Here is a 14,792-nt window from a genome sequence, read left to right on the forward strand (position 1 = left end):
ATATCTTCGCAAACTAACTCAAGGACCAGTTCACACCATATGAATCGGTAATGGCTTCTGATACGGAACACGTCGGCGATTGTAATGCTATTAATAAGATCCCTCTGGTAACACAGCACGAAGTTATAGAAGAAATTACAAAACTAAAGGTAAAAGTATCGCCAGGCTACGACCTCATTACTGCTGAAATACTGAAGTAGTTTGACGAATTTCATCAACACCACATGAAGATTAAACCACCACGTACCACATACGGAGGCCTCTATTCTTGTTAATCCAACTGGTGGGGAGGATAGTTACACAAAACACCAAAAGACTTAATGGACTAAACAGAATCACATCTTAAGTGTTGTGTATATCTCGTATTCTATAAGGTGAAGTCTAAAATAAACAAAACTGAGCTAAAATAGAAACTACAGGAGCTTTGATCTGATAACCTCGGGTTTATATAGGGTTATTCAACTGCTTCAACTTTTTTCCGATAGGGAGGGCGAACGACGCAATATTTTTTCATTTTTCGCTTGTCATTTGTAAACTTCATTAGTATACATTTCATCATGGTACGCTACACACTTGAGCAACGATTGCAAATCGTGCAAATTTTTTATGAAAATAATCGTTCTGTCGCTGCTACTTTAAGAGCATTACGGCCATTTTACGGTCCATTTAATAAGCCGTCCCGTTTTGGGGTCTACAGTAACAAGCCGGCGACGATTTGTGAGCTCAGAGCCAATATTGAACGCGAAATTGCTGGAATTTCGGCCGATTTATGCAAAAGAGTGGTCGAAAATTGGGTTCAACGATTGGACTTCGTAAAACGTGCACGCGGTGGTCATGCAAAAGAAATCGAATTTCATACTTAAATGTATATGTTCAAACTCGATAATAAAAAAAAAAATAGTTAAAAAAGTCAAACCGTTTGTGTTTTATTCAAAAAAGTTCAAAAGTTGAAGCGCTCTTACTGAAAAACCCTGTATATTCGAAATAGTCCCCTCTGGCCTCGATATACTGTTTTCGCGATCTAAACGCTTTTCGAAAGAGTGTTTCAGGCTATTGACCAAAATGTCCTTCAGGATGTCAGTGCAAGCCTTTTAGATGGGCTCTACGGGCTCAAAACCTTTTCCTTTCATGGGCAAATGCAATTTCCCGAACAGGTAGAAGTCACAGGGTGCCATATCAGGCGAATACGGTGAGTGATTGATGGTTAAAATGTGATTTCTAGTCACAAAATGAGTCACAAGAGTGGGTCGATGAGATGGTGCATTATCATGCAATAAGCGGCAGCTTCCTCTTTAGCAGCTTCCTCTCACAAGTACTCTGGCACGAGATAGACAATCAGTACCATAAACATTTTTCATCAATTCAAATGTTTCGGTAAACGTTTTATTGATGTTAAAAAAAATTTTATATTAGCTCTGTGTTCGAAATTCATTCGAGAACGATGGCAAGAAGCTGTGATGGAAGCAATGGTTCACCAAGGACTGTGACGCTAAGAAGAAGAATTACAACGATCCGAAACACACCGCGCACATAGTGAAAATGAGGCTAATACATAAAGTACCTCAATGTTATCAACGCCTCCACAGAGCCCAGATATGAGCCCTTTACAGCGTTTATGGGATCATTTGCAAAAACCGTAAAGGAAACATCACATAACTTCCAAAAATCAACTTAAGAGATTGCTCCAAGTCGAATGGCAAAATATAAATTAGGATTATACAAAAAAAATTATTCACTCAATGCCTGACCGACTAAAAGGTGTTGTTCGATTACGGAATATCCTACTATATATTAAATGTAATTTTTTTTTAAGTTTTATTAAACTTTTTGATACATAAATACTTTATTGCAAGAGTATCAACACTTCATTTGTATACATCTGTGTTTCAAGCGGAGGTGTGCGCTGTTCAAGAAGCGATGAATTTTGTTGGGGAAAACAGATGGAGAGACAGATCTGTATGTATCTGCAGCGACAGCCAATGTGCGCTCATGGCCTTAAACAGCCCCACAACCACATCAGGAGTAGTTGGGTCCTGTAGACACAATATCCTGTTGTTAACATGGGTTCCGGGACACGTGAGTATCACGTTTAACGAGATCTCTTACTCCTTAGCTAGGATGGACTCTGAGACCAACTTCTTTGGTCTACAACCCGCAATCGTATAAATCAAGCTTGGCAGGCTGACAGAGGCTGCAGATAGAATAAACTGATGTTGCCTGTCGTGTCCGACCGACTGTCGCAAATGCTCCTGTCATTAAGCAGAAGGGACTACAGACAGCTGGTTGTACTGAAGACGAGCCACTTTTTGTGGGCGAAGCACATGAAAAAGGTAGGCATGTCTGACAGTGTACTTTGCTCAGCATGTGCTTTTGTTCATCTTCCGGCCTTCGCTCGAATCAGGCTTAGGGTCTTTGGCAGCGATTTGTTAAAAAGCGACCACCTTGGCTGCTTAGCACCACAATATCTACTCAGATTTCTTCAGAGGCCGGGTAGATTTAAAATTAAAAGAGAATCCGAGTACAGTACAATGGGCCTAATTGCATCTGAGTGCTGTTCTGACAAAAAAAAACAACTTTTGCTTTACGAATTTTCAGATTTTCTATGGGTTTTTCTTTCTTACTGGAGAATGAGATATTTTATATTTTCTTATATTTCACACGGGAATAATTGGATTTATTTAATTTTTAATAAAATATCAAAATACTCAAAAACCTTAGTGACATTTTTTATAAAACATCTTCGAAGTGGTCGGGTATCAAGACTTCTGCTGTACACTGTATGTAGAAGGATACTCTAGTTCTTCCGTTTTTTCTTGCCACTCACTGCGACTTTCAAATATGCAAATATTAAGTAAGCAAATGCCATTAATTCAGAGAAGATTTGCGCTTGTTTGCAAGCGTTCTTATCACTTAAAGCATTTGCTGAGCTGGAAAAATATTTATTTCGATTTCATTAGTGGTTCCGCATAGTACATTGAGATGCCTGAGCACAGATCTATAGTTCAATACAGACTCTTTATACCCCTTAATTTCTTACATTTTCATTTATTTTTTGCCCAATTAAAATTACAGAGATTTCAAAAAAATAGTTATTTTTATAAATAACGCTACTCTTTCCTAGATCATCTTATGATGCTTTCGTTTCTGCAAAAAATGTTGCCCTGTCCCGGTGTCTACTTAGACAAGAGTACAAAATAAATACAACAACTTTATCTGACACACGCATTTCTTAATATTTACGTTTTCAATAGTCAACTGCTGTTCAGGAGAACAAACTCCCCTGAAAACTCTTCCCAAGGGAAGAAATTTGCATCTTTTGTCTTCATTGAAGTTGACAATTTTAGCATTGAACGCAGTTTTTTCTCAATGGCTTACAATAATTTTATTTATAGAATCGAACATGAAAGAAACAGATAGGCATTAAAGGCAGCATTTTTTTGGGACAAACGAAATCGCGATTAGACGAGAGTTGCGTCTGATCACAGGTATAACTTTTAGAAACATAAAATAATTGAATAAATTTAAAGTGCACATGGCCTAAGAACTAATACCGTTATATATTATTGGGTGTATAACTTGCAAAGTGTGGCTTGCAAGAGATGACGTAAGTCGTGCTAGACCGCTCAAAACGATACTGTAAATACCTTCATACCAATACTTGATCATATATGGCTTTATTTATCGGTACGTGCAAAATCGCCAAAGTATAAATAAATACTTAAGTGTTTTTTTTTTTTTTGTTTTTTGTTTTGCATGTTCAAATATGTCAGCAAGCGTGCCAAGAGCAGCATTTGTATTTGCCACCAACTTAATTTCTGTAATGAGCGGTAACTAGGAACGAAAACTAAAGCTATAACGGCAACTCTAAGAGCAGGAAGTCATAAGTGAAGTCCAGTCAACCCGAATATTCATGGTTTATTGTTGCAAGAATCTTCTTCTTGATTTTAACAAAGCGCGCCAGTCGTTTCTTTCTCGTGCTAACCGACGCCCGTTGAACACACTAATTGAAGCCAAAACCTTCTCTACCTGATATTTCCAACGGAGGGGACCTTCCTCTTCGTCCAAGCAAGGATCAGTAGCAAGCTATATCCCATAAAGCTATCGCGGCCGAATATGTTTTGTGGGTCAGTACCCGGCATCAACCACCAAATGATAGAAAAATTGTTTCTATTTAATATCAAAGGGCAAAGGCAAACCTCGAAGAGTGTTTCTGTCATGAAAAAGGTCCCCTGAAAAAAGTATCTGCCACTTGGAGATGGCATGAAACTCCATTTGTCACACAGCATTAAGACGCACAACCCAAATTGGAGAAGAAAATCGGCGAAACAAAGAACAACAGATGTACGGAACAATTATATGCATGCATATAAAGGGTGGCGCAATATTAATCACTCCATCGGAAGATGGTAACTTTTACAAATGGCGTCGTACGTCAATCATATTTAACATTTGTGTAGTAGAGTTACTTTATTTTTCGCAATTTTGACAAGTCTGACGTCAGCTCAGTTCGCAATATGAAACAGAAGTAGGAAAAATTACATGTTTTGCGAAAATTCAGTGAATGACTTGGTAATATTCTGATTTGTGAGATTTAAACTAATCAAACTAATGAAAACGAAGTGCCGTGCGTTAAATTGTGAAAGCACAAATTAATATGAAGCCTCCAACCGCAGTTTTTTCGTTTTTATGTGGAAGACGCCGTGGCTAGAAAGCAGGTGTGTGTGTGCGTATAATTTCTTGTGGTTGGTTGCTTCCATTGCTTTCGCCTACTCTTCTTCTACACCAGGGGTCTCGCAACTTTGAAGCCTTAGGGCCAGGGGTCGCGCAACTTTGAAACCCTAGGGCCATAATAATTTTTTCGGAATGTTCCAACGGCCAAAACAATTTTAATTTTTCTGCACACCTAAGCAAACAGGCTAGTAGTGCTACTATGTATGTACTGTACTACGTCATATCTATTTCAGCTATCCACAACAGGTGGCATATTTAGGAAATTTTTTATTGTTTTTTTTTTTCTTCTGAAGACAACAGAAATAAATATATGAATGTTGGATGTCAAGAAGTTCTGAAACAATTTTAGGCAAAATATTTCTATTTTTCTTGATTTTTTGCCATCAAAAATCCGACAATGGCACAGGGGGTAGGCATAAGGGAATAGTCAGTCTGTTAATCGGTCTGACAGACAAGTTGACAGACGAAACGCCAATGAAGTTCTAATACCAGTCACATCAGTTGTCAACTTCATCAGATCCACAGGACTTAATCATCGACAATTCCGGGAGTTTATTGAAGAGATTGAAGAAAATGACTTCCCGTATCATACTGCCGTACGCTGGCTTAGTTGCAGAAAATCCTTAAGCGCTTTTTTGAACTTCGAGCAGAGATCAAAATTTTTTTGAATGAAAAGCATCGCCCTTGTGTCGAATTAAGAAATAGTGAATGGCTTTGGAAACTAGCATTCTATGCTGATTTCACAAATTATATGAATGAACTGAGTTTGAGATTGCAAGGAGAAAATCAGCTTCTCCCTAATTTATACACCAATATCAAATTGTTGAGGCAGAAAATAATACTATTTCAATGGTAATTACGTAAAAAATGTTTCACACAATTTAAAACATATGAAATATTCAGCCACACTACAGAGACAGAATTTCCCGTCGCTTTTGCAGTCGAAACTTTAAGTACTTTGAACAATAATTTCGATAGCCGTTTCTCAGAATTTCATGCCATTCCGAATGAAATTAAGCTCAAAATCCTTTTCTTATTCTGACATTGAAACCCTGGCTGCGGAAATCCAAATGGAAATGATTGATTTACAGTGCAGTGATATGTTTAAGAACAAATATCAAAATTCATCTTTGTTGGAATTTTATAAGAGTCTTCCACTGGCACAGTTTGATAATTTGTAAAAGTTTGCTCGTTGATTGTTTTCTGTTTTTGGTACTACGTACTTGTGTGAGAAAACGTTTTCCAAGATGAAATACACAAAGAATGTTTACAGATCTAAATTAACCGATCAGCATCTTAAATCTCTTTTAATAATTGCTACAAGTAAAATTAATCCACAACTACAAACAATAGTCGGTGGGAAATCACAACTACATAAATCTCATTAGTATTTTTTTCTTTTATTACTGGGACAAATTTCAATTAATTGTTTTTTAGTTATTAATATGCTTAGGTACTTCATATTTCTGTCGTAAAGTTTTACCGTGCAAATAAATAAAATCGAGTAACTACAGGGTTATTAATATTCGACGGACCCATCTGGCAACCCTGTATCTTTTGACAGAGACGTCAGATCGCTTAATAACATACCGCGTTGGAAGCGTCAGTCCAAGCAGATTTTTACCATGGAACAGTACACGCCACGCGAGCGCTCCCAAATTGTTGAAATTTACATTCAACAAAAGAAGTCAATTGTGAAAACTCAACGTGCATATAAAAAATTAAATAATGTGAAAAGGTTTTCGACTGGTGATGCTCTTTCTAATCCAAAGAGGCCAAATCAAAACCGACCAAGGCGTCGCCAAGGACATCCCAAAATCGCCGTTCTCAGCAGTTGGGCATTGCTGGGACCACTTTAGAATGAATTATCCGCATTGATTTGCATTTATTGACGTATAAGATTCAATTGACGCAAAGATTGTTACCTGCGGACAAGCCCCGTCGATTGGAATGGGCCCAAAAAACACATGGGTCCGTCGAATATGGGCAACCCTGTATCATTGTATTTTCATTCCCCTCCACTAAAATTATAACAGCAATAGTAACAACAGTAAAACATTAGCTGTCGTGGGCCATATTGATAACCCTAGTCTTAAGCTGTTGCGGGCCGGATGGGTGCCACTAGCGGGCCGTAGTTTGAAGACACCTGTTCTACACAAACAATTAGGGCCCCTTCCTTTTGCTTGTTTATTCATCCACTCTTACGACACGATGAATTCGGAAGGCGCAATCAGTTTCCCTATCATTCTTGGTCGACAGCTGTGGTATACAAACAGACAAGCAGCTTGGCGCGTAAATGTCAGAATACAGCTTTTCATCACTCAAAATTTCATCACACAACTTTATTTATTAAAAAATTATTCAAAATTGTACGAATTCAACAGAACTAATCACTTTTGATTTTCGCCCGCTCCTGTCGATAAAATGCGCTTTCAGAAGTGCGTTGCACTCGAATGGCGGATGACAAAAATTGGCTGGATTCGATTTTGGGCTCATCAAATTATACACAGTTTTTTTTTTTAGCGAAGGGACCATAAACTGTCAGACTCCTGGAAAAATTGTATGGACTCCAATGGGCAAGCTTTTGAATATTACTTCTATACTCATTTGTGGGTATTTAAAAGAAAACCATATTTTTGTAAACTTTTTGTTTTTTTGTTTAATTACATTTACCTCACTTTCACGCCACATTTCACATTACATACCAAGTTAAATAATATTAAAATAATCTATGAAAATTATCTCCAACAGGTACTTATGACATTTTTTAGAGCCTTCCCCATATAACTTCCGTTCCAATGCGCGACCCTAACATATAATTTTATACAATCTCCCAACAAAAACTATTGGTGAATTAGCTCAAATTATTTTTAAGTAGCCAACAACAACAACAACAACACGAGTAATAATAATAAAAATAATCAATGCTGCTGCAGCAACTAAACAGCTTACAATGACTGCTCATAGCGTCAACAAGACCAACAACAACATTAGGCGCAACAAAAGCGCGATTTTAAAAGAACAAAAACAGCACATCAGCAGCAACAACAAAAACTCTACAGTAAATAAAAGCCGATTAACGATTTTATTGTAGTACAATAGAATTTAAAATAAGCACACAACAAAAAAGAAGAATGCAATGCAATGAAGTGGTACGCTTAGAAATAGAGGCAGCAAAGGTTGGTTGGCGGGGCAGTTGAGATTTAGGGGTAGTTAAGAGCTTATACATAGAAGAGAAGCAGCTCATAATTGAGGTTGGCATTTTGAAGGAGAAAAAATACTAAATAAAAAATATGAAAATTTAATAACTAAAAAAACATAATAATAGAACAGCGTACCTTTAGAAGCCGGTTGTTGAAAATTCACACAATTTGCGCCTCGGCCGGCGAAAAACTTCAAACAAAATGTTTGCACTTTACGTACACACCGATTTGTTTATGTAATTAGCGGTGAAAATCCCAAGCGCAAAGTTTATATATTTACATAAGGTTTTTAATGCAATTAAAAAAAAATTATTTTTATATGAAATGGCAAGTAGTCGTAGATTAGCAAAACTATGGGTTCGATATTTTTTTTATTTTTTTGTTTGTTTTAGCATTAAATGCTATTTATTGAAAATGTTTATATTTGCTTCTTTTTTATTTGGTTATTTGTATAATTTTTTTTTTATTATATTTTAATTTGAAAGTGTTTCAACTTTTACCATTACTTGTTTTATTGAAACAGTTTACTTTTGCATTTTTTATTTTCTTATTTTTTACAATTTTTCTTTGCCTTAAATGTGGATTTTAGAGTATTTTTAGATTTCGCAGAAAATGTTATTTATTGAAAATGTTTATATTTGCATATTTTTAGATTTTAATTTAAAAAAAATTAGAGTTTTTATTAAATAAAATTTATTAATAAGTTTATATTTGCATTTTCTGATTTAAATTTTTATTTTAATAACAAATTTATTTATTAAAATTTTTAAAAAATCTTTTAGAATTTTTTATTTAATAGAATTTCACTAAAAAGTTTATATTTGCATTTTTCGGTTTAAATTTTCATTAAAAAAAAATAAATGTATTTATTAAAATTTATAAAGAACTTTTAGAATTTTTTATTAAATATAATTTTATTTAAAAAGTTTATATTTGCATTTTTCGATTTAAATTTTGATTTTATTAATAAATTTATTTTTTAAATTTATAAAATCTTTTCGAATTTTTATTAAATATGATTTTATTACGATTGAATTTTATTATGAACGCTTTATATTTGCATTTTTTTATTTAAATTTTGATTTCAAAATAATAAATTTATCAAATTTTGCTTAATCTTTTTGAGAGTTGTTATTAAACGGCATTTTACATAAAAAGTCTATTAAGCTCGCTTAATATTTTGTAAGAAGTTTTTTTTTATTTAAACATTGGTTGGCAAATAAATGTTTTGTTGAATTCTTACGATTCTAAATAGTTTGTTAAATAGTCTTTTAGTCTTTTATACGACGAAATGTTGAAGTTAATTTCGTTTAATTTACCTTTGCGTTCCAAATAGTTAATTAATTAATCGATTTCTAATTTATTTGCATATGTGTATGTATGTTCTCGTTTATCAAGTCAGATGTTGGTTTAAAATCGCTTATTTGCTTTCACATTTAATTTCGAAATTTATTCAAAACGTATTCGTATTTTTTTTTTTGTTTTTTTGTACTTACAGTTAATATCTCCGAAATATTTCTCAAATTTGCATTTCAGGTCTAAATTTGTTTTTCGTTTTCTGCAACTAGTTATTCATTTTAGTTTCTACAGTTGTTTGTTTGGATTTTAATATCTCTTATCTCACGGCCAAATGCTTCAACTTCAACACTCTTAGATTCTAGTCATAACACTCATACGCTCCCGAGTCCCGTCAGCAGCCAGGAGAATACTCATACGCAGGCGCGTACCTATTTGTAGCACTAATACTGGGCTAAGCGCAATTCTCGCACTTCCAATTTCACTTGTCGATTATTATTATGAGCAACATAAATTTTATCTACTTTCATCGATAAGCGCTTCAAAAATTAAGTTTTTTTTCAATCCATTTTTATCTTTTATCGCTTTTTAAGCTGCATCTATTGCTTCAACTCAACGCTAGAGACAATTTCTTGTTGTCTCACCTTTAACTTGCAGTTTATTTAGTTTTTATTGCAGATATTACTATTCCTCCAGTTTTTCTGGTACTTTCATGCATTCGTCAGTCACTTTTTCACTATTTCGCATACCAAACGTATGTTTGTATGTATGCCTTTTGGCTTATTTGGCGACTGTCCAAAATTTTTTCTAGCACATTCTCCCTTTTTCTTTTCTTTTCTTTTCTTCTCTCTCTCTCTATCTTCCTCCTCTTGGGTCTACAACTCCAATAACTTTTTTTTGTGAGCTCTTTTTTTATATTTTTGCAAGCTTTGAATTTTTTTTTACAAAAATTTCGTTAATTTTCTTGCTATTCACATTCGGCAGCGTGTTTGGAAAGTAGCGATCCAGCGGCGGCAACTTGAGCGCAGCGACTAAAATTTGAATTTTGCGTTTTGAGTAGATGAAGTCGCGCGCGCACACAATCCAAGTCGAGTCAGGCCCAGCCAAGCCAAGCCAAGTTCAACGGCAGCAGCAACGACGACGGCAACGACAGCAGCAGCGTCTGCAGCAGCAGTTACAGCTATAGCTGCGGCAACGCAAGCGCAGCGTATTCAACGTACATATATGTATTTGTGTGTGTGTGCACATAACCATCCATCGACTGAACAAACAAAGCGACATATTCGTGTGTGTGTATACAAACATAATATATATGTGTAAACATGTCACCGTTGTCATCGTCTTGGTCGTCGCTGGCTAGGCAAACGAAAAACTGCACAAAAAAAGTGAAAAATTGTAGAGAGTACAAGTAGAAAGAAATAAGCAGCAAAAAAAGCAGAAGCGGCTGCTCAGGGTTACCAAGATGTATACAGTGACGGATATCCCAACACCTGAAAGTCAACGTTGTGAGAACTTTGCACAAAAAGTTTCATCTGCAAGTACAAGTGTATATATGTATGTGTGTAATACACATGAATTAAAACACAATTCAAAATAAATATTTGATATAGTAAAAATTTGTTGACTTTATATATTTTGCAGGTACAACAGCTATGCCTTTATATTCACAGCGGCTTTGCTACTATTAACTCTAAAAGATCATTCAAAAATCATCAAATTCTTCTGCTATGGTCTGCGACTGTAATTTGTTCCCTTGTTTCTACGACATATCACAAAAGAGGTGGCTCAATCAAGGCGCTCCTTCACTTTTAATTGGAAATTATTCTAATACTATGACAGTTAAGCGCTACGATCAGAAAGTCAAAAAATGTGCTCCAAAGAGCAGCAGACCTTAATTTATATGTTAAAATATATTATATGTAAAAACTCATCCCCCAAACTCTACTCACTTTGCAAGGCAGATAAAGGGTCGTGAACCTTCAGTATATAGAGAACTTAATCAGTCGCTGGGCAGGTATTGGTACACAAAAACTAACTGTTTCGCAAAGGATTTTTTTTTTCATTTTATACCTTTATTTGCAATCTATTCATAGAACAATAAGCAAATTATATAACATTTTGTCTAAATAACTTATATTATTGATCTCCAGTGAGTCCTTATTTACTATATATGCAAGCTACGAGGGCGGGTCAATAAGTCCCTGACTTTTTGTATTTCTGACCTCTTTAGTGAAAAAGAACTACTGCTCCTGTCAACAGGCATCTGTCAGTTGACTCCTATCAAAATTTGGACGTGCTGTGTCAGTTAGTTTGTGTTTTACAGCTACCTTTATCAGACTACCCAGTAATTCACAGTCGACCACAAACGCAATCGTGTAACAACTTCACAGGAAGATTTGGCGTTATTTTATCGCAATATGGAGAAGTTTTTGCGCCGTTTTGTAACCGTGTACGAAACATGGATCCATCACCAAACATGGATCCATCACCACACACCAGAGACCAAACAACAGTCGAAACAGTGGGTTTCTGAGGGTGAAACGGCTTAATAAGCACACGAAATTCAGTTTTTTCCATTTCCTCCTCAAATTACTGGGTAGTCTGATAAAAGTAGCTGTAAAACAGAAACTAACTGACGCAGCACGTTCAAATTTTGACAGGAGTCAACTGACAGATGCCTGTTGACAGGAGCAGTATTTCTTTTTCAGTAAAGTGGTCAGAAATTCAAAAAGTCACGGACTTATTGACCCGCCCTCGTATTCACATATTTACATAATAAAGTTAAGAAAAGCATTTTAGGAGAATATGAGTGTATGACTAATTTCGATATGGAAGGTCCAAAACATGATGTCTTTTAAGTCTACGGCTTTCATTGGTTTCATCTAAAAGTATACTTTCCAGAGAATTTTCGTGGTAGCTGATCCTGTGTAAGTAGGCTGTGCTAGATCTTTTCATATCATCTTTTACAAAGGGTATAAGGGCATGTGTAGATCTGATTGGATGACTTTGTTAGTGATTAACCCAGGAGCATTTGTAATAAGTCTCATAGCTTTCGACTGAAATCTCTGTAAGATTTCTATATTTGAATTCGAGGCCGTGCCCTAAAGTTGAATGCCATAAGTCCCTAATGGCTTTGATATAGCTTTCTACAAGAGCAATTTAGTTTCGTCGTATAGTGGTGACTTATGTCCAAGTAACCAAAAAATTTTTTTGGTTTTGGTTTTCAACTGATTAAATTTTGCTTTGATATGGTTTTTCCCTGTTAACCGTTTATCCAGATGCAAACCTAAATACTTAACGCTGTCAAATTTTAGAATCGTACTACCATTAATTCACAAAGGAGGGCAGTCATTTCGTCTTAATATGAAAGAAAACATCTGCAGATTTATTTGTATTTACTTTAATTTTCCATCGGTCAAGCCAGATTTCTATCTCGTTCAATTCTTTCTGTACTAAATTAGGAGCTTTGGTTGGACACTGATCGGAAGCCAATAAAGCAGTGTCGTCAGCATATGTAGCAATTAATACGTTTATGGTTTCCGGCATATCTGATGTAAAAATTGTATATAGGACAGGGCCTAGAACACTTCCCTGAGGTACTCCAACTTTGATGTATGCTATACCAGAAGTATCATCATTAACCTTTACGTAAAATGATCTATTGGTAAGATATGACTTTGAGAGTTAAGTCAATCGGTAAGGGGAATTTTTTTTTTTGTATCACACACTATCATGCCAAACTTTATCAAATGTTTGTTGCAAAGGGTGGTTAAATTTGAAGGGCCGATGTTGAATGTAAACCATACCTAAACGTGAAGTTTTTTCTGCATTTCACTTCATATTTTTCAATTTCAGACTAATTCAATTTCATACCATGGAAAAATAGACAATCAAGCAACGCGTTAAAGTTATTCAGGCTTATTATGAAAACGGGTGTTCAAATCAAAATGCATATCGCGCTCTTCATCTTCAGTGATGAGGCACATTTTCACCTCAGTGGATTCGTCAATAAGCAGAATTGCCCCATTTGGGCTAATGATAATCCAAGAGTGATTGCCGAAGAGTGACTCTTTGGTGCGGTTTATGGGTTGGCGGCATCATTGGGCCATATATTTTTTCCTAAATGAGGCCGGTCAGGCAGTTACTGTGAATAGTGTTCGCTTACGTGAGATGATAACGAACTTTTTATGGCCCGAATTGGAAGATGTGGATGTGGTTTCAACAGGACGGTGCCACTTGTCAGACAGCTAACGAAACAATGGCTCTTTTGCGCGATAAATTTGATGACCGAATAATCTCACGTCGCGGCCGCTAAGGTCATGTGATTTGACACCGTTGGACTTCTTTCTTTCGTGTTATTTGTAATAAAAGGTGTACATCGATAAGTCAGCCACAATTCAAGAGCTAAAGGATGAGATAGTTCGGCACATTAACGGCATAGAACCTCAATTATGCCTCAGCGTCATCGAAAATTTGGACCATCGGATGAAGGTGTGCCGCCGAGGCCGATATTTTGTTTCGTACGTAATTGAGCTATACCAATATTATCATAATAAAGAGAAATGACAATAATTTCTTTAAAAAATTGTATTTTGTTCAAAATCAACACCGGCCCTTAAAACTTAACCACCCTTTATATCCAAAAAAAAAAAGCTGAGCAGAATTATTTTCGTTCAAAAAGAATCAGTAATAAAATTTACAACGCGGTGGCATTGTTCAGGTGTGCCGTGATGTCGGCGAAATCCAAATTGATGGTCAGGTATTATATTATTTTCTTTTAATATTGGCGAAATACTACGCAGAAATATTCTCTCAAATATTTCTAAGAATAAAACCAATAAACAGATAGGCCTATAGGAGGTTATTTCATTTTCTGGTTTATTTGGTTTCGAAATCATCACTATTTCTGCATGTTTCCATTGCGAAGGAAAATGGCTTAACCTTAATATAGAATTCTATGTCAGTGTTAAAAACATAATACCTTTCTTTGGTAAGCACTTAGCTACTTTATCATCAATCTTATCGTACCCTGGTGACTTATTTCTCACAAAGGAAATAAAAAAGTTATTCAACCAAATTATGAAAAATGCATGCATAAATTTACATTATTAGTTATATTTATGTTAATATACCTTTTTGGGAGTTTGACCGAGCTCCTCCTCCTATTTGCGATGTGCGTCTTGATGAAGGGTTTTACAGTTTTAAGCCGCCTCCAAACAGCAGATGATTTTTAACGAGAAACATAAATTTAACAAAAATGCACTCGAATATTTGTTACTGCCTGCTTGACGGGATATTAGAAACAACTTTTTCTTTTTCTTGGTGTTTCGTGCAGAAAATTTCAATCCTGGGCACTTGCGAATAGTAGTCACCACCCCATTGGCTACAGCGATCGTCAGAATTAATTGGTGCGGCCTATTTAGCTCACAGACGCGCCTACAAACATTCACAAAAATTAAGCAGAAAAACCTAAATCTGAAGAAATCGCATGGGTATACTTGTGATTATGTTTCTTTGAAAAGTTGAATAGATGCATGCATTTTAGTATGGCGGAAAATCAAC

The 14,792-nt window shown here is 35.6% G+C and overlaps 1 protein-coding gene across 3 annotated transcripts in view; it reads right to left on the reverse strand.

Moving 5' to 3' along the window:
- Positions 1-10,270, reverse strand: part of LOC129237932 (tetracycline resistance protein, class C) — a 41,836-nt gene extending 31,566 nt beyond the window's left edge. The window contains exons 1-2 of one of the 3 annotated variants that reach the window (XM_054872928.1): positions 9,431-10,270; positions 8,070-8,144 (exon numbers count right to left, since the gene is read on the reverse strand). The gene's annotated coding sequence lies outside the window, so the exon portion shown is untranslated. Of the gene's footprint in view, positions 1-8,069; positions 8,392-9,430 lie in introns of those variants that run through there. The other 2 variants (XM_054872929.1, XM_054872927.1) reach the window with 2 other exon arrangements.
- Positions 10,271-14,792: the final 4,522 nt, after the last annotated feature.

Source organism: Anastrepha obliqua, chromosome 2 (assembly GCF_027943255.1).
Source record: "Anastrepha obliqua isolate idAnaObli1 chromosome 2, idAnaObli1_1.0, whole genome shotgun sequence".
NCBI lineage: Eukaryota > Metazoa > Arthropoda > Insecta > Diptera > Tephritidae > Anastrepha > Anastrepha obliqua.